The sequence below is a fragment of the Pteronotus mesoamericanus genome, unplaced genomic scaffold (assembly GCF_021234165.1).
Source record: "Pteronotus mesoamericanus isolate MK-2021 breed Mesoamerican mustached bat unplaced genomic scaffold, CSHL_Meso_final contig_20, whole genome shotgun sequence".
NCBI classification, from domain to species: Eukaryota; Metazoa; Chordata; class Mammalia; order Chiroptera; family Mormoopidae; genus Pteronotus; species Pteronotus mesoamericanus.
The window spans coordinates 11711636-11731159 of NW_026555085.1; the positions used below are offsets into that span (position 1 = coordinate 11711636).

At 42.4% G+C, this 19524-nt stretch overlaps 1 protein-coding gene across 2 annotated transcripts in view; it reads right to left on the reverse strand.

The window, feature by feature from the left end:
• The window catches only part of CCND3 (cyclin D3), an 84964-nt gene that overhangs the window by 22522 nt on the left and 42918 nt on the right, over nt 1–19524 (reverse strand). For both annotated transcript variants that reach the window (XM_054569355.1, XM_054569354.1), the window contains exon 2: nt 19142–19242. The gene's annotated coding sequence lies outside the window, so the exon portion shown is untranslated. The remainder of the gene's footprint in view (nt 1–19141; nt 19243–19524) is intronic.

Consider the following 19524-nt stretch of genomic DNA (forward strand, 5'->3'; position numbering starts at 1 on the left):
TTTCCCTTTTAAATTGTCATTGGTGTTATTAAACAGTGAGCAAAATACAACATATTTAGAAAAGACTCATACTTCCCCCAAACCCACAAATACCTGCCATTAACTCATTTTTTTTTTTTTTTTTTTTTTACATTCCCTCCAGGAGAGTTTGTATCACTCATTCTCTCATTCATTCATTCATTCCACAGATCCTTACTGAGACTCCATCAAATACCAAGATACTCCTGGGGCCATGGACAATACAATGATAAGTAAGACTCTTTTTCTTTTAAAGAGAAAAAAATCTCCTGGGGGAAATAAAATGTACTTTGCTTTCCTTCTCAATAATTTACCTTTACTTGATTCTTTAATTAACTCAAGTATGTGGGTTTTTGGGCTTTGACTCATCATGTGGCCAGAAAGTTCCCTGAAATCAGGAATTGAATCTTGTAGTTTTTGGTATCTAAGTAAACTCAGAGTATGTTCCAGTTAGTACCCGTTGTCTTGGTATAATTATTAATGCTGCACCCTTCACTCTCAAAAGTGTCCATTTGGAATGACAAGTGCTGGTGAGGAGGTAGAGAAAACGGAGCCCTTATACACTGCTGGTGGGAATGTAAAATGGCGCAGCCACTTTGGGAAGGTCTGGCAGTTCCTCAGAACGTTAAACATAGCTGCCACATAACCTAGCAATTCTACTCTTAGATGCGCACACACACACACACACACACACACACACACACGACATATACCCAGGAAAGATAAAGACACATCCACCCAAAAACCTTGTATTCAAATGCAAGAGCATTATCATCATTCATACTAGCCAAAAAGTGGAAACAACCCAAATGTCTGTCAACATATGAACAAATATAATGAATATAATGTAGTATATCCATATAATGGAATATCATTTAGTCGCTCATAAAAAGGAACGAAGTGCGGATGCGTGCTACAGCATTTATAAAAAGGAATGAAGTAATGAAGCATGCTACAACATGAATGAACCCTCAGAGCAGTATGGTAAGTGAAAGAAGCCAACCAAAAGACCACATATCATGATTCCATTTATATAAATTGTTTAGAATAGGCAAATCTATAGAGACAGAAAATAGATTAGTGGTTGCCTGGGGCTGGGGTGGGGCTGGCAATGGGGAGTGACTGCTAATGGGTACTGAGTTTCTTTTGGGGGTGATGAAAATGTTCTAACATTAGATTATGGTGATGACTGCACAACTCTAAATATACTAAAAGCCACTGAACTATGTACTTTATATAGGAGACTTCTATGGCATGAAAATTATATCTCAATAAAACTTTTTAAAAATCATTCCAGTCTGGATAATAAATTGTATGGTCATTCTCTACCCAGGGAGGCCTAACATGAGCGACTGAGAGCATAGGGGCTTTTGAGTTATACCTGGGGCTGAATCCCACCTCTTCCACTCATCTGTGTGACCTGGGGCAAGTTATCTGATTCCTCACCTTGAAAATAGGGTAATAGTGCCTACCTCAGAGGCCTTTTTGTAATGTAAGACAATGTATGAAAAGTGCTGGTAGCTCCCAATCCCATGTTCAAAACACTCAGCTTTTAGTAGATACCTACACTGGCAAAAGTCTGGTAGAGAACGGATGGATGGAGCCTGCCTGACACCACTCAAGACTCAGAGAGCAGATTATAACCATTCCAGTAAACCAGATGTTCCCCTTAGGAAGGAACTCAAGAAGCAGCGGCGGACCAAATTCAATGCTGCTGCCCATTCCATTTGGTCATTCAGTCCCTCACTAGTGTTCTCAGCTCTACAGTGTGCAAAACCCACTGAGGTTCCCGGAGAATAAGGGGGAAGAAGTCAGGATTCTCACTTTCAAGAGTCTGCCCTCAGCAGTGGGAGGCTGGGCATGTGCAGAAGGAAAAAGACAGCTCCCACAAAGACCATGTATACAAGCCCAGGATGACCAGAAGCAACCCTGGTCTGAGCGTCTCTGAGCAGATAACCCAGACTAGGTCAACTGCATGCTCGCCCTGAGATACGGCCTCCATCGCCTACCACCAGACACAAGGCGAGTCAGGTCATCCCAGTGATGCATTAATCAAAACAGTCATCCCCAGCTCCAGCCCTGGATTCTCTTCCCTTGACCAGCCTCTAGAACTGCAGACGTCTTCCAGGGCTTAAGCCAAGGCCCATGTTTTCTCACACACACTTGAGAGACCTTATTCCATGTCTTCAGCCTCGGCTTTCACATTTCTCCAGTTCTAACCTCCATCCCGAGATCCCAGCTCATACCCCCGCATGGATGTCACGCAGCTGCCTCCAGGCCGAGGTGCTTACAGCCTGCCCTTCCTCTTTTGTATGAGGTGTCACTTACCCACAATCCACTGGGTCAGCCAAGCTAAAACTGCTGGCGTTATTCCTTTTCAGCTCCTCCTGCTCCAGATGCTCACATTAATCACTAAGCAGATCCCGTCACCTCTGCCTCCAAAATGCCTCCGGAACCTGGCCCCTCCACTGAACGCTCAGGTGTCCCCATCTAACAATGGCATAATACCCTTTCTTCTCACTGATTTCCCACCTCCATTCACCCTCTTCAACCCATTTTCCCCACTACTGCCCAAGCTCTCCTTCAAAAAAACCTCAGGAATGCGCATGCGCTTCCTTTGCTTCTTAAAACCTTAAAATCCTGATGTCTTCAGGATACAATCCAGACCATTCGTCTGAAATAAACATGCAATGTCTGTCATTTAAAAAATAAAAAAGGCTGCCATGATCTACCCCACATTCTCCCTGAAGCCTTATCTCCCCTCCCCCAACACACACACCTTCACACCTCTTTCCAGGTCTGCTGAATGGGCCAACGCTGATGCGCGTTTGCTCAGTTCACACACTTCTTTCTGCCTAAATCCTCCACCCCACCTCTCTTGAAATTTTGTTCCATGTCCTTCAAGGCCAGCTCAAACACTACCTCTGCAAAGATGCGTGCCTCAATTCCTGCTGCTGAAGTTTAAAGGAAAGTGTGGGGTGAGATACAGCGGTTGCCCACAGGAGCCACCCTGACTGATGACCAGCAAGGGGAAATGGGCCTTTGCCAAGTCACCATATCTCAGGGTATCGTCCTCAGTTTGGCTGGAGAAGCATGGTTTTTGAGGCTTCCTGGAGAGTAGACACAATCTAATTGTCTCCAACAAAGGCAACAGAAAGAAAGAGACAAAAGAGAAAAACAGAGGCACCAAGTGAACCCGAATGCCAAGCCAGTGAATCATCCCATGCCCTCCTTGGCATGGGAAGCCAAACTCCAACCAAGGAATAAGAGCCTGCTTGCCCTCAGCCAAGGCAACCTCTGTGTCCCACAAAAGACAGGGTAATGGCTAACAGCATGAGTCAGGGTCGCAGAACCTGGGCTTAACACCCAGCTCTGCCACTTACTCTGACTGTGACTTTGGACGACTCACCTAGACTGCTGGTTTCCTCATCTGTCAAGCGGAGCTAATGAGCGGAGCTTTGTGCGGGCTACTCCCTCTGTTTGAACCACTTTCCCCCTAGATACCCACTTAGCTCCTTTCCCCTCTTCCCTGTCTTTGCTCAATTTTCACCTTTGCAGAGAGGCTCTTCCTAGATAAAATGGGAATGCCTCCTCCACCTTGAGCCCTCCCCATCCTCCTTACCATATCCCGAGTGCCTGGACCACAGGGAATTGTTCAATAAATATGGTATAATGAATAAAACATACCTACCCCACAGAGTTGGGAGGATGTTAAGTGGCTAGAAGCTTGGCTCACACCAAGATCCATAAATGCTAAATTTTATTAGGAGAGCCTCCTACATGCCAGAAACCCAGTGATGCCCAAGAGGAGTTGGCGGCTCTGAGTCTTGTTGCAAAGAGAGATGGAAGCCTTGAGGGAAAGGCACCTGCTCCAACCCGTGTCCGAGTGTGCCTGTGTGCGCGCACATGTGTGGTCTTCTCCCAGGAAAGACTGAGTTATGCTGCAGTGAGGCAGGAAAACCTGGCATATTTGGTGTGTGGTTCAGCACTGCCACCAGGGAGGATCAGGGTGTTAGACAGGATGGTGGCAGGAACAGGGGCTGGACAGGAAGGCAGGACACACTATAAAAGGCCTTGTGGCTGCAATAGAATTTGTGTTGTGCCCTAAAGGCAACTGAGAGCTATTAAAGGGTTTTAATTTGGACCAGAACATAAGTATATAAGCATCTGGAGTTCAGGGAGGAGTAAATTGAGAAAGCAGTTAAGAAGTTCTTGCAATAACCTAGTGAGAAATTCCAAGAGCAGCTTAGGACAATAGAAGAAATGCAGGAAACAGAATCACTGGAACTGGGTGGCCATTTGGATTGTGGTGGAGGGAGGGATAGTCCAGGATGACTCTGGCTGCTGCAATTTGGTGAAAGGTGTTTCTAATTTGTCTGATTAGGAAGAACAGATTTAGGGAAAAACGTCTCTATCTCACATGTTGCTTTTAAATTGTCCACAGACATTCAGGTGAAGTCCCACACCAGCTGGACATAATATATGAGTACTATTTATCCAGTTCTTACTGTGTACTTGGAATGCCTAGTGTCTATTGTCATATCCTCACAACAACCATTTATGGTAGGCATTACTATCTCATGGCACAGCTAAAGAAACTGACTGAAAAAAATAATGTAAGACCCTAGCCCACAAGAGCACCATCCCGACACACCAAGGTTGCGGGTTTGATCCCCGGTCAGGGTACATACTAGAAACAACCAATGAATGCATAAATAAGTGGAACGAGAAAGTGATGTTTCTCTCTCCCCCTTCCTTTCTCTATGTCTCTTAAAAGCAATACATTTTTTAAAATAATGTAAAATAAGTTCTAAGGGGCCCAGCTGGGATGTAAACTCTAGTCACATCTGAGGACACTCTTCCCTCTCCGCCACCTCAGCCTTGATGCCTTAAGTCTGGACATCAAGAGTATAGAGGCTCCTCTGTGGGAATGTGGGGAGTGGACTGCACAGAACACCCACAATTAAGGGGCAGGTGGAGAAAGGGCCTCGGAAGGAAACAGCAGGCAGAGGGGTCACGAGAGAACGGAAAGCTACGCAAAGCTGGATGTCAGATCAGCACGCTGCCAAGCGTCGGCAGGACGCGGACCACTCCCTCAGCCCAAGTCGGATCAAGCTAGCAAACCCAAGCACCCTCCCACCCCGACTGACGCATTCTTTCTTTAGATATGTTAATAGAGGGCAAGGGTTAAGGCTGAGCCTGAGCTCCCGGGAGCTTGTGTCTCTTTAAATCAGTTTGCATAGCTTTGCTCTGACCTGTGATGTATCGATTTTATAGTTTACACCAGGGCAAACCAGACAATCTTAATGCCGATTTCAGGGGATGGTTTTTCCAGGCAGACCTTCTGCAGTGTGGGATGTAGCAAAATACATTAGGCCTTTATATTCAGACCTAGATTAAAATATGGGTTCTGCTGTGTGACCTTGGCCAAAACCTTAGGTTCTTAACCTTTTAAATGGGGTGGTCATGAGGATGAAAGAAATGTACCTAAGACTTCCAGTTAATAGCATGTGCTGCTATTATTACATTGTCTCCGTTTACCACATGGCTTCATTCCTGCACACTTGGTTAGCTTTTGAGAACTCTGATACCCCTGTTCACTCCCAGTCCTGGATGTCAGAATCTCCAGAAGTGGGACTGAGGTTCTGTATGTTTATCCCCAGGTGATTTTGAAACACATCCAGAGCTGAGAACCACAACCCCTTCTAGTCAAGAATTGCTTTCTTCTTCCCCTATAGTCTGTAGATCTTCAAGCTGAATTCATCACTCTATCAGTGAAGTCTCTTAGTAGGCAGCTCTCTCTATCCTATGATTGGGAATTCTCAGAGGGCCACCCCCTCCTAAAATGATGCGGTTATTCACAAATCAACAATCTATTGAGTAATGCCTCTTCATCCATCACAATAATCTCATTTTCAAAAGGAAACCCAGAGCTTTCTAATTTATTAATTTATTCACTCATTTGCAGTTGCCCCCTTAAGCTCTCTACAACATGAATAATTGAGAATTCAAGCAAATTCTGGGGTGAAATTAGAACAAATGAGAAGAGAAGTTTAGCACGAGTTCACCCAAGTCTCCTCCAGGTATTAATAACTGTTCCATAATTAATAATAACAAGAATAAGAAGGTCCTGTCTAGGTAGTTGAGTTGGTTAGAGTGTCATCTCCACACACCAGGGTTGTGGATTTGATCCCCAGTTCAGGGCACATACAAAAATCAACCAATGAATGGGTAAATAAGAGGAGCAACAAATTGATGTTTCTCTTTCTTTCTCTCTCTCTCTCTCCCTCCCTCCCTCAAATCAATTTTAAGAAAAAAGAATAACAAGTTTCATAACAATTACTTTGTGCCAGGCATTGTACCAAATGCTTTACATTAATTATTTTAATCCTCTAATTTAGCGATTTTTCAACTTGTGTGCCACAGAATTTTTAAAACATGAAATGCGTGACTATTGGGTCAGGGGCACTGGCCTCTTCCTTAGACTGTCAAATGAAAAAACGACAAGAGGCAACACAACAATAGTTGTCTGGAGTGAACGAATCAAAATTATACCAATTTTTTTGTCAGATCAGCAAAAAATATAAGAAAATATAAATTTTCTTTTTCTTTTTTCTTTTTGGTGTGCTGAAGAATTTTGGTAGTTTGTGTGCCATGAGATGGAAAAGGTTGAAAAAGTCACTGCTCTGATTTACTGTTATTCCTACTTTGCAGAGAAGGAAACTGAGGCGCCCAGAGGTGAAGTAACTTGCCCAAGTCCACACACCTAGCAAAAGGTAGGGGAAGAATTTGAACCCAGGTATTTTGGGCCCAAGATTAGGATTTTACTACTTAAGGACAATCTAAGGAGAGGGGCTAGCAAGCCCCTGGAGGCCCAGAATCAGAGGCCACCGAAGAAGGCCTGATGCTGTCCCCAGGCCTCGGGAGGAGGAGGGGCAAGTCCTAGAGAAACTGGACTGGGGGTCATGGCCAACCACAGGCCAATGGCTTCCTGGACTGCCTAGCAGAGGAATGAGAGATATGAAAGGGAAATTCCTCCAGGAAAAGAAAACATTCTTGAGGTTTTGGTTTTTTTTTTTCCTTTTGCCTCATCTCTGATTCCAGGCTCAGGGTTTCTTTGCTGAGTCATGGAGGACATTTTGAAAGGGGTGGGGTGGTGCAGGAGTGTCACCTCCACAGTCCCAGGGCAACTGAGCCACCACAACTGGACACTCTGGGGTCTCCTGGGCAGCCCAGCCTGGGAGGGTGATGCCGGACAGCGCCTGTTCCAAAACCAGTTCACCAAGAGGAAGCAGAGTCTACTGCTCATCTTCCTTCTTTTTCCCTGAGTCTCTTTAATGACTAAACAAGAACATTAATGGATGCTTGGATGACTGCACTAGCGAATATGTAAGTGACTCCACAAACACTGACTGATCCCCTACTGCAGGCTCTGGAATCAGACACGTCTGGATTTGATTCCAGCTCTGCCACTTGTGACCCTAGGCAGGTGACAGAGCCTCAGTTTCTTCACCTATAAAATGGGGATATTTGTTTCAGCCTACAAGCTTGGGGTGAGGGCCAAATGGGGTAAGAGGGGTGAAGCTCTTGGCATACAGTGCGCATTCCATAACTGGCACCCCTGTGAGCCAGGCACTGAGACAGGCTGGAAGTCAAAGAGCAATAATCTCAGACTGAAATAGAGGTGTAATGAATCAACATGACAAATGGTAGTAAAAGAGAGGCCAGTTTCCAAGGCTAAGGACCCAGAGAGGAAAAAGACCAACTGCCAAGCTGGGGCGGGGCACACCAGCAAGATCTGCTCAAGCCTGCGGTCCAGGGCTTCTCAATCACCTGAGCAGGATCACCCAGGGCTTTGTGAAAATACAGATTCCCATTCAGCAGTCCTGGATGGAGCCCGAGATTCTGCACTTCTAACCACCTCCCACAGCATTTTCAAGACCTTGGGTCACACCTGGAGTCCACAGCCAGGCGGGTTTTAGGGATCTCATTCACAGACTTCTCTGTTACGCTTTGTATCCACTTTAGGGCCAAATGCTCAAAGTGACTTTCAGAACCTGCTAACTAGGCAGCTACCTGAGCCCCTTCCCATCTACACCTGGTGATTCTAATGAATGATTCTAATACCGCTAAGGTTCACATCCTTGAAAGTGGTTATTTGCTTCCTCCAGCCTTCCCCTTTCCAGCCCAAGTCATTCAAATGCTTCAAATGTTTTCATATCTGGTATTTTGTAATGAATTCCGTTTAAAAGGTCATAGATTTATGAGAAAGGAGTTGATTATGAATCTTTTATTAACGTAAACCTTCTTCGTTCCATCTCAAGTTGTAGGAGAGGGGAAGCAGTACTGGAAAAGATGAGAAATTTTTGCTGATTTCACACAAAATACTGATATCAGAGAAGATAACATTTAGCTGACAGCAAACCAGATAAGAGGTGTTACCTATTTAAAGGTTATTTTAGATGAATACCAGAAAATATGAAATGCCCTAAAAGCTATAAACTCCTATATGAAAGAAGTTTTGATGGAGGTTTTCCCAAATTTGACAACTATCCTAATATTTATGTGCATTTATGAATAATGACCTATGAAGCTCAAACAATCCTTTCTACACTACAAATAATTTAAAAACTTACAATCAACCATGCTAGAGCAATATAATGGGTTATCTTTTTTTATTTTATATGTGGAAATCATTTTAAGTGATTACAAAATCATTGTCATACGGAAATGTAACCAAAGAGGAAGCAGCCCAACTGTAGGAAATAGGTGTTCTAGAAGAGTGTCAAGCAGTTAACACAGATATTATGTTATTTTTCTGGATTTTATGATGGTTCGGCTTTAACATTTTTTTCTATGTTGTGATTTTATTTCAAAATCTAAATAAACATTTACTTTCGTATCTTTTATATTTGCAAGCTTGTATTGTTTTTCTTAAAGAGGGCTTCAAAAATTGCATAAGCAATTGACCCAACAAAATCTGAAACTGCCCTGGGTGTAACAGGAAGCACAGGCTTTGGGGGCAGACCTGGGCTTATGTCTCATATCTATCACTTGCTAGCTGTGTGCTGTGTGGCCTTTGACAAATTACTTAACTTCCCTGAACCACAGTTTTCTCCTTTATCTATAATGGGATGGTAATACCTACCTTGCGAGCTTGTCTGATGATTAAATAAGATACTGCATGTAAAGTGGCTATTATGTGGCCATCTCAATGACCTTGTGATAAAGAGACAATTGAGGTTCGTTTGAGGCCACACAGCTGAGAACATGTACTTTACAAAGTATCAGGATTTCAAGTTTATATTAACAGTCCTCCTTCCTCTCTATCTCCTACCCCTTTCAAGGCAGAAAGTAAAAAGCAATCCTGTAGTATCCTTGAGCCCAAGTGGACCTAACCCATCCCTCACTCTATTTTTTTAGTCTTAACCCAAGGATATGTTTATTGATTCAAGAGAGAGAGAGATCAATATCAAGGAGAGACATTAATCAGTTGCCTCCCATACGCGCCCACCCAGGGATTGAATGCACCACCTAGCTATGTGTCCTGACCGGGAATCAAACCCGCAACCTTTTGGTGTTTGGGATGATGCTCTAACCAACTGAGCCACCTGGCCAAGGACCATCCCTCACTCTTCACCAGAGAGAGGGAGCAGAGGTGTTTGCATCATCAGCACAACCCACCTCCACATGAAAGTGAAATGAATACCCCAATGGCAGGTCCTGTCAGAAATAATGAATCAGATGAAATTAAGAAATACTTGGCCTTTTATTAAAATCATAAATTTGGTTACCAAATTTGTGTTCTCTTTTTTCCACCAACTCAACGCCAAGATTCTTCTCTTCTTCCCACAAATTTGTGCCAGTTTCTTTATAACTATCTCATTTCCTTTTCACAGTGGCCTCATACAACAAGTAGTTGTAACCCCATTTTGCAGAAAAAACAAAACAGGCTCAGAAAGGTGAAGCATCTTGCCTGACATGAATCCCAGCCACAATGCCTTCCTGCCAATCACCCCTCGTGTATGCTTCTGTGCAGTGGAATTGGAATTTAGGTGCGGGAGAAGGGAGTGGACAATCAGAGGATCCTTGTGGTTCCCTATCTCCCTTGAACCCCAGCATTGCCCAGCCCCGCCAAACCACTCCTGTTTCTCCTGAATCTGCCCTTCTGATCCATGCTTTTGCTCCCAATGATCCCTGCAGAGTAAAACTAAAGAGCAGTTTGCTTCTTGAAGAGCCACCAGGTAGGCGTCAGAGGACCCTGGTTCTAACCTGTGTTGGCCACCATCTCACCCTTAGGCAAGTTGGTTGATCTCTCTGGACCTCATTTGCCACACTTTAAAAATAAGGTAGGAACCCTGGCTGGTGTGGCTCAGGGGACTGAGTGCTGGCCTATGAATCAAAGGGTCGCTGGTTCGATTTCCAGTCAGGGCACATGCCTGGGTTGCGGGCCAGGTCCCCAGTAGGGGGTGCATGAGAGGCAACCACACACTGACGTTTCTCTCCCTCTCTTTCTCCCTCCCTTCCCCTGTGTCTGAAAATAAATTTTAAAATATATATGTATTTTTTAAAAATTTTAAAAAATAAGGTAGGAAAGAGATGCTTCCGGGATTGTCCGCAGTTTCAACATTCTCTAAGTGAGGCCATCAGGTGTACGCAGAATGCAGATCATTAAATGTGTTCTTGCTGGTTTTCTGAAGATTTCTCACTGCCCCAAAGCTACAGCATCCCCTGTTCATAGTGCATGATGAAGGCTGTAAAGAATACATAGCGATTAAATGTGACCATGATGTTTAGAGAGACACGGATCTGAATCCTGGCTCTATACAAGTTGGGCAAGCAAATCTTTATCTTCTTGACATCTCTTTTTCCTCCTCCATAAAATGGTGGTTTCATAATGGTCTCCATCCCATAAAGCTCTGTGATGATAAAAGAGATTAAGCCTGGGAGGTGCTCAGTACCACACTGAGGCTCAGTGAATTAAGGCCACTTCGGTCATCGCCACACATGATACTCTCCGGTCTCCTCCTCTGCTTTTCACCTGGGACACAGAACCTGAGAGGGATGAAGAAGTCCCTTATCCCTCAAAGGAAGACTGAGGTGGAGAAGGGAAGAAGGGACAAGGGACATGCGATGGACAGATGGAGGGACCTCGGATGGCTGCACATGGCTGATCTGGGGAAGAGAATGGGCTCACTCTCTGCCCAGGCCCACCCAGACATGTCTACACAAGGTCAAGGAGACGTCAATAAGATGGTGCTAGAGAATACTGAAACATCCAAAGTGGGAATCAGCTATTTCTGAAATGCATCCCAAACTTGCTATCTCTGCAGGCACCGCTAAATCCTGGGCTAAAGCAGAGTCTGCTCCTTCCTTCTCTCCACACTGGCAACCCTCCTAATCAGAATTTCATTCTCCATCCGAGCAGTCAGCTTGAAGCCTGCAATCCTTCTAGCCTCTGCCAGCTCAGCCCATCTGTTCCAAATCCTTTAAAACAAACAAACAAACTAATAAACCAAACAACTTTCTTACCATTTCTCTCTCTTTAAAAAGAAATCTTGGCATTTATTTATAATAGTGAAAACTGGAAACAACCTAAATGTCCAACAACAAAAGCTTCATTCAATACCTTGTAACCCTGAAATAGAGTGCTATACTATAGTAGAATAATATACTGTGATAGAATATTGTACTATCATATACGGAATACTATATTAGATATTACGATTGAATATTACAAGCAACCATGGATGTAAAATAGAGTGGTGGTTACCAGGATAGGTCCTGCAGTTGGACTGACCTGGTAACCACATACCAGCCATGTGACCGTGACAAGTCCCTCTCTGCTTTAGCTGTACATTGGAAAAATGGCAATAATACCAAAGAGTTCTGACTCTGCAGTCAGACTTCTTGACTGGTTTAAATCCTGGTTTTGTCACTTTCTAATAGCTGTACAATCTTGGACAGTTCAAGTAAGCCATCTGTTCCTCAGTTTCCTTGTCTATAAATTAGGATCTTCCGACAGGAATTTTGGGGTGAGAATTAAATGAGATAACACATTAAATCCTTATAGAACAGTACTCAACACAACCAAGGTGACATTATCATTCCCCTACCCCTACCCCGCCTCTAACCCTCCAAGTGATTTCTAAGTGTAAATGCACATCCAAGTCACTCAGCACACTACATTGAAAAGGAACACCTCAGCTACTCCAGATGTACAAGAACAACCTGCATCCAGCTCAGGTGGGCCCTTGACAGGGGCGTCTGTCATCAGCAAGATCTGGTTAAGCAGGCACTAACCCTCATGCCTCTAACAGGAGCAGCTGGGGCTTGCTGGGGGCTCGGTTCACTCTGCTGGAAAACAACAGCCTGATTTCAGGGTATGGTGAGCCACGTGACAATGTGCTCTGCCCTTGAACTTAACTGGAAACTCACCGGCTTTCTGCAGAGGGTTCCTGATGGAGGGTCCCAAGTGCCCTTGTTACCATTCAACAACAGCCCAACTTAGCTGGGGTCACAGAGAGGCAGCCACCTGTTGAACCACAGTACGGTTCAGTTCCCATCTTAGTTCTTCCTGGCACTACTCTCAACCCATAAAAGGGGGCTACGGGGTGGGAGGCCAATCTGCTATCTCTCTTGAGCCTAACTGTCAATTCCCCCAGGTTCTTGGCTTCCAACAGAATTAGGCTCACTCCATAGGGCACATTATACTTTTCAAAGAATTTATACACACAGGATCCCATTTGAAAATGACGATTACTATTAACATGGGTCTAATGTTAACTATTTTAGAAAATGCTTTGTCCTCCACTAACTTCATCTTCACAAGGACACTGGGAGCTGAACTAGAGAAACTCAAGCGAGGGGAAGGAAAGGACAATGGAGGTACGGGGTGTTGCCTGGGGAAATGACTCCAAGGCTTCATGGTGGCATGACCTCAGCAAGGACACCTCATGCCAGGCCTACCTCCTTGGCTTCTTAGCCTGTCAGCATGTCCAGAGGGACCTCCACCCTTGGGATGGACTCAAGGTAACCAGGGCCCCAAGACAGGGAGCATCTCACAGAGCCAAGTATAAACCAACAGTGGGAGACACATCTCCTGAGTGGACAGGACGGAGGTATCTGAGCCCCTGGGCAGCACATTCACGGCCAGCAGGCCCTTCGCCAGGGGCAACCAGAGGGGAACCAGAGGGGATTTGATGGGTAAGTGACTGGATCTAAGGGAGGCAGCCTGCTGGGGGCACAGGCCAGGAGAGGTGAATCTTTCTGCAACACGGAAAATTGTCAGGCCAAACCAGACCACCTCTTCATTCCGTGACCTTTTGCCTTTTTGAATAAGTATCCAGGGCTATTGGACCCTTCTTTGTAGTTAATGTTAGTTTCCCAGTCCAGGGACAATTAGGTCTTGCTCTGGAAGCCAGTTTGTCTCCTTATTTTTTTTTTTTTTTTTATTTTAAGATTTTATTTATTTTTAAAGAGGAGAAGGGAGGGAGAAAGAGAGGGAAAGAAACATCAGTGTGTGAGAGATACATCGATCTGTTGCCTTTTACAGGCCCCCCAGCTGGGGACCTGTCCGGCACCCCAGGCATGTGCCCTGACAGGGAATCGAACCAGGGACCTTTCATTTAGCAGGCTGGCACTCAATCCACTGAGCCACACCAGCCAGGGTGCCATTCTCTCTCTTTAGGATAACTCCATCCATTCTGTTTGGGTCTCATTGCCTTCCTCTCATAGTCTGAGTCTTCTTCCTAGCTCTGGGGGGAGGTGAAGAAAGTAGGAAGAGATGCATCTTCCTACTGTTGATGGTAATTATTGTTGTTATTATTATTATTATTTTATATATGAGGAAATTAAGAGTCTGAGAAGTTGTGATAACAAAACTGTCTGTATAGGAAAGATAACAGACAATCAGTTACTTGAGGTAGAGACCCTGCTGGGCTGACCTCAGTAAGACCTCCTGGCCCACAGCACAGAGCCATCCCTATCAGCTGCCTTCAGCATAGACTTGCTAATTTGAATGCAGAACATGTGAGGCGCAGGGCCACAGGGCAGCTGTCCCTAAAACAGACTGACTCACTGCCAGGAGGGTATCTCCAAAGAACTGTACAATTATTGTAGTGACAGAGCTGTATAGATCCAGTCACATCGGTAACCAATCCCTCATCTAAAAGCTCTCGTGCGCAGAGTGAGTAACTCCTTAGATGAGGAGATCCAGCCTGGGCCCTGAAATGAGAGTTTCAGGGTCAGAGGGAATTCAGAAGTACCTAAATCAGCCTAACCAAATTATTCACTTTCCCCACAACCCTAGTTCCCATAAACTTACATCTCAGAGATCAATAAAATCCTCCCCCTCTAAATCTAGAAACCATAAAGTTAAGGCTATTGCCAAGTAAGGTTATTAGGGAAAAAAACTACAGTCTATATGTAACATATTTCATAAAATAAAGAATACCTGAACACCAATCCTTAGAGAGGGCTCAGAATAAAGGACATTACCCTTAGTCAAGAGAATTTAATTATTGAAAAAAAACCCAGTACATCATCTGATGAGAACTAGTCTAGAACCACAGTCCTGTACCAGCCCCACAATGATCCATGCAGTACTTGGCACTTCTTCAGTGATGCTAGCTCACACTATTTGAGACAACCCAATTTACTTTTAAAAACCTTTACTAAGATTTTTAAAAATGCACAATCTATAAATATATTGGAAAAAATTAAACTGTTAGGGATAATGCTTCAGTAACCTATGTCTATCCAGTCCACTCCATTATATATTCTGCATCACCTTCCACTAAGGCCAGGTCCTTGGGAGTAACGAGGATAATAACTGATACACTGAGCACCTGCGGTGAGCTGAGCACTGTTCTAAGTGGTTCATGTGCATTCATTCCATTACCCCGTAAAACAACCTTATGGGGTAAGTAGAATTATTATTCCTGTTAACAGATTTTTAAAAAGCACAGAGTAATCTGCCCAAGTGGCCAAGTTCAGACTGAAACCCCAGCAGCCTGGCTCCAGAGTCCATACTCTTAAGCATCACATTTGTTTGTGGTAAGGCTACCTCACATACCCGGTCGGAAGGCAAATGGGTACACTTTCCATTTCCCTCTTTCTCCCGTAGCCCTTGTCCCAGTTCATCCTCTCCTTCCCTTTCTTCTGGGCTTCTGCACTGAACCCAACCCAAATTCCTGCCTCTCCATCCAATGTGCTCCCTCCAGCCCTGCACACATTTAAGTTGTTAACATAAAATTATTCTCATTATAAAAGTAGTTATGCTTAATTAAAGAAAATTTGGCAAATACAGAGAAGAAAGGAAAAAGCCCCAACCTATTCATAGTCCTACCAACCACTGAAACCTCTATGACACATTTTGATAATGTTCCTTCCATCTCTTTTTTTAAATACATAAGCTGTTTTTTAAAAAGTGAAATAAAAAAATTTTTTACTTTATTATATCTAAAATTTTAGTGAAAATTATTTCATTAGCATTTTTTATTAAATATATTTACATTGTAAATGTAAAGTTAAGCTCTGATCACATCAGTTATTGCTCAAAAATGTTCAATATCTACCCCCATTCCTGTTATATAAATTTCAAATTCCTTAGTTTGACATTTAAGGTTCTCTTTAATCTGTTGTAGTGTGTTTTTTCTCCTGTTTTTCCATACCCTAGTCCCTGTCTCAACATGTATTCTCACCAAATGGGATCTCCATTGCTTGAATATTTACTGTACTTTTTCCACACCCCCTGGGCCTTTGCTGACTCACATGTTCTAGATTTGAGAGGACACACCCAATTTTGAACTCTTATTTCACACACAAACCTATGTCCGTCCCCCCACAACCCCACCCAAAGATCTGCCACCATTTTCTCAGGGCAAAAGTCCTGAAGTCATCTTTGAATTCTCTCTTTCTCCCACATCCCACATCTAATCTATCAGTGACTCTGCCTTGGAATATTTATTGTGAACTTTTCAGCATCTGCCTGATGACCTCTCAAATCCAAGACTCCTCTATTTCTCTAATATAATAGCCTATTTCTGGACCCCCTTGCTCCACTCTGCCCTCCATGTTGACTGTTTCCAATGCAGCAGCCAAAGGTCCTTTAAAAACGTAAATGAATCTCTGGCTGGGTAGCTCCATTGGTTAGAGCATTGTCCAACACACAAAGTTACAGGTTTGATCCCCAGCCAAGGTACATAAAAGAATCAACCAATGAATGCATAAATAAGTGGAACAGCAAAAATATCTGTCTCTCCCCCTCCTCTCCTCTCTAAAATAAATAAAATAAACAAAACAAATAGATAAATGTATGTGATCTCTCCTTAAAACAAAAACAAAAAAGTCAATTATAGCAAACCATTTCCAATGGCTTTCCAACACATTTAGAATAAAAGCCAAAATGTTAGGCCCTATCTCTTTGACCTCATTTATTACCACTCCTACCTTCTTTTACTCCCCTCCAACCACTCTTGTCTCTTAGTGGTATGTCAACCTCAAGAATCAGTTCAGGTTATAACACCTTTTTACCTACTGTTCCCTGGGCCTGAAAGCTCTTCTTCTACAGCTCTGCTGTCCAATATGATGGCTACAGGTGTCTACCGAGCACTTGAAGTATGGTTAGTCTGAATTCAGATGTGTTTCTGAATGTAAAATACACACTGGATCTCAAAGACTTAGTTACAAAAGATGTAGAATATCCCATTAATAATTTTTATATTGATTATATAATGAAATTATATTGTAGATGTATTAGGTAAAGTTAAATGTTATTAAAATTAATGTCATCTGTTTCTTTTTATTTCTTAAATGAGGCTGCTAGAATATTTTAAACTACCTTTGTGGTCTGAATTGCATTTTCAGATCAGACAGAAAATGTTTGGAAAAATCCAAAAGCAAACCATTAACAGTGATCATTTCTGTGGAATCTGTCTGGGGCAAGGGGGTACTGGGAAACTTTTATTTCTATACTTGGTATATTTCTGCATGGTTTATTTATTTAACAATGAGCATGTGCTACTTTCAGAATCACACACACACCAAACCCTTGACCAGTAATTCTATTTCCAGAAATCTATCCTTTAAAAAATTGTTAATAAACAGTCTTAATGGGCCTATATCTATTCCAGACATTGAATCAATAATTAATGATCTTCCAAAACAGAAAGCACCAGGCCCAGATGGTTTCACTGGTGAATTCTACCAAACATTTAAGGAAAAAATTATACCTATTCTTTATGATCTCTTTTAGAAGATAAAAGCACGAGTACTTCCCAACTTATTCTATGAGGCCAGCATTACCCTAATACCACAACCAGACAAAAACATTATAGGAAAAGTACAGACCAAATCTCTCATGACTATAGATACAAAAATCCTCAACAATATATTAGCAAATTGAATCCAACAATGTATAAAAATTATACACCATGACCAAGTGAGACTTATTCCAGATATGCAGGGCTGGTTCAACTTTCAAAAATCAATTACTGTAATCCATCACATCAATAGGCTAAAGACGAAAATCACATGATAATATCAGTAGATACAGAAAAAGCATTTGACAAAACGCAACACCCACTCATGATAAAATCTTCCTCTAAACTAGGAATAAAGGGGAATGTCCTCAACTTGATAAAGAACATCTACCAAAAACCTGCAGCTAATATCATCATACTTAATGGTAAGAAACTCGAGGTTTTCCCGCTAATGTCAGGAACAAGGCAAGGATGTCCCCTCTCGTCACTGTTTTCAACATTGTACTGAAAGTCCTAGCTAATGTGCAACAAGATAAGAAGAGGAATAAAAGGTATATAGATTGGAAAGGAAGAAACAAACTGTATTTGTTCACAGATAACGTAATTGTTTATATAGAAAATCTAAAAGGATCAACCAATAAAGTTCTGGAACTAATAAATGATTATAGCAAGGTTATAGGATACATGGTCAATGTTCGAAAACCAATTGCTTTCCTAGATGCAAGCAAGTGGAACAAGCGGAATTTGAAATTACCATTTACGTTAGCACCAATCCCAAATGAAACATTTACATATCTAACAAAATATGTACAAGATGTAAATGAGGAAAACTACAAAACTCTTATGAAAGATATCTTTTTAAAAAACCTAAATAAACAGAGAAATATTCCATGTTCATGGATAGGAAGACTCAACATTGTCAAGATGTGAGTTCTTCCCAGCTTTATCTAGAGATTCAACACAATCCCAATAAAAATCCTAGTAACTTATTGTGTGGATATCAACAAACTGATTCTCAAGTTTATATGGAGAGTCAAATGACCCAGAATAATTACCTCAATGTTGAAGAAGAAGAACAATGTCAGAGCCTGACACTACTCAACTTCAAGGCAGTATTTGTGAAAAGAATAGAAACATACTTCAATGGAACAGAACAGAGAGCCCAGAAATATTTCCAAATAAATATAAACATCTGATCTTTGAAAAAGGAGCAAAGACAATACAATGAAGCAAAGGTACCCTTTTCAATAAGTGATGCTGGAACAACTGGACATTCACTTGCAAAAAAAAAGAATCTAGGCACATACCTACACCCTTGACAAAAACTAACTCAAAACAGACCATAGACTTTAAATGTAAAATGCAGAACTATAAAACTCTTAGAAGATAGCATAGGAGAAAACCTAAATGACCTTGGGTATGGTAATGACTTTGTATATCACACCAAAGACATGATCCATGAAATATAAGTGATAAACTGGACTACCTTAAAAACTTCCACTCTGCAAAGGACAATGTCAAAAGAGAGAGAAGTTAAGCTACAAATTGGGATAAAATATTTTCAAAGGATGCATCTGAGAAAGAACTACTGTCCAAAATATACAAAAAACTCTTAAAGCTCAACAATATAAAAATTACCAATCTGATCTGAAAATGGGCCAAAGTCCTGAAGATGTACATCATCAAAGAAGATACTCAGACGGCACATAAGCATATGAAAAGACGCTCAATATCATATGGCATTAGAGAATTGCAAATTGAAAATAAAAAATGAGCCCTGACTGATATGGCTCAGTTGGTTGGAGCACTGTCCTGTACACCCAAAGGTTGTGGGTTTGATTTCCCATCAGGGCACATACCTAGGTTGCAGGTTCAATCCCTGGTTGGGCATGAATGGAAGACCACCAATTGATGTTTCTCTCTCGCATTGATGTTTTTCTTTCTTTCTCTTCCTCTCTCTCTAAAATCAATAAACAATAGTTTAAAAAAAAAATAAAACAATGAGATACCACTTGTGCAGGAAAAACCTCATTCCTTTTCCTGTATGTCTTTCTCCTTTACTTTCACACTATTATACTCACAACACTTCTGATACCAGATCTGGGTTATTTTCCGCCGACACTAAGCAATTCTGCAGCACCAGCTGGGTGTCCTATAATTTAACTCAATTCTAACACTATCTACCTTGTGTCAGATCACACAAGTTAAGGGCTCAGTCCCATGTGACTGTCCCCAACTTTAG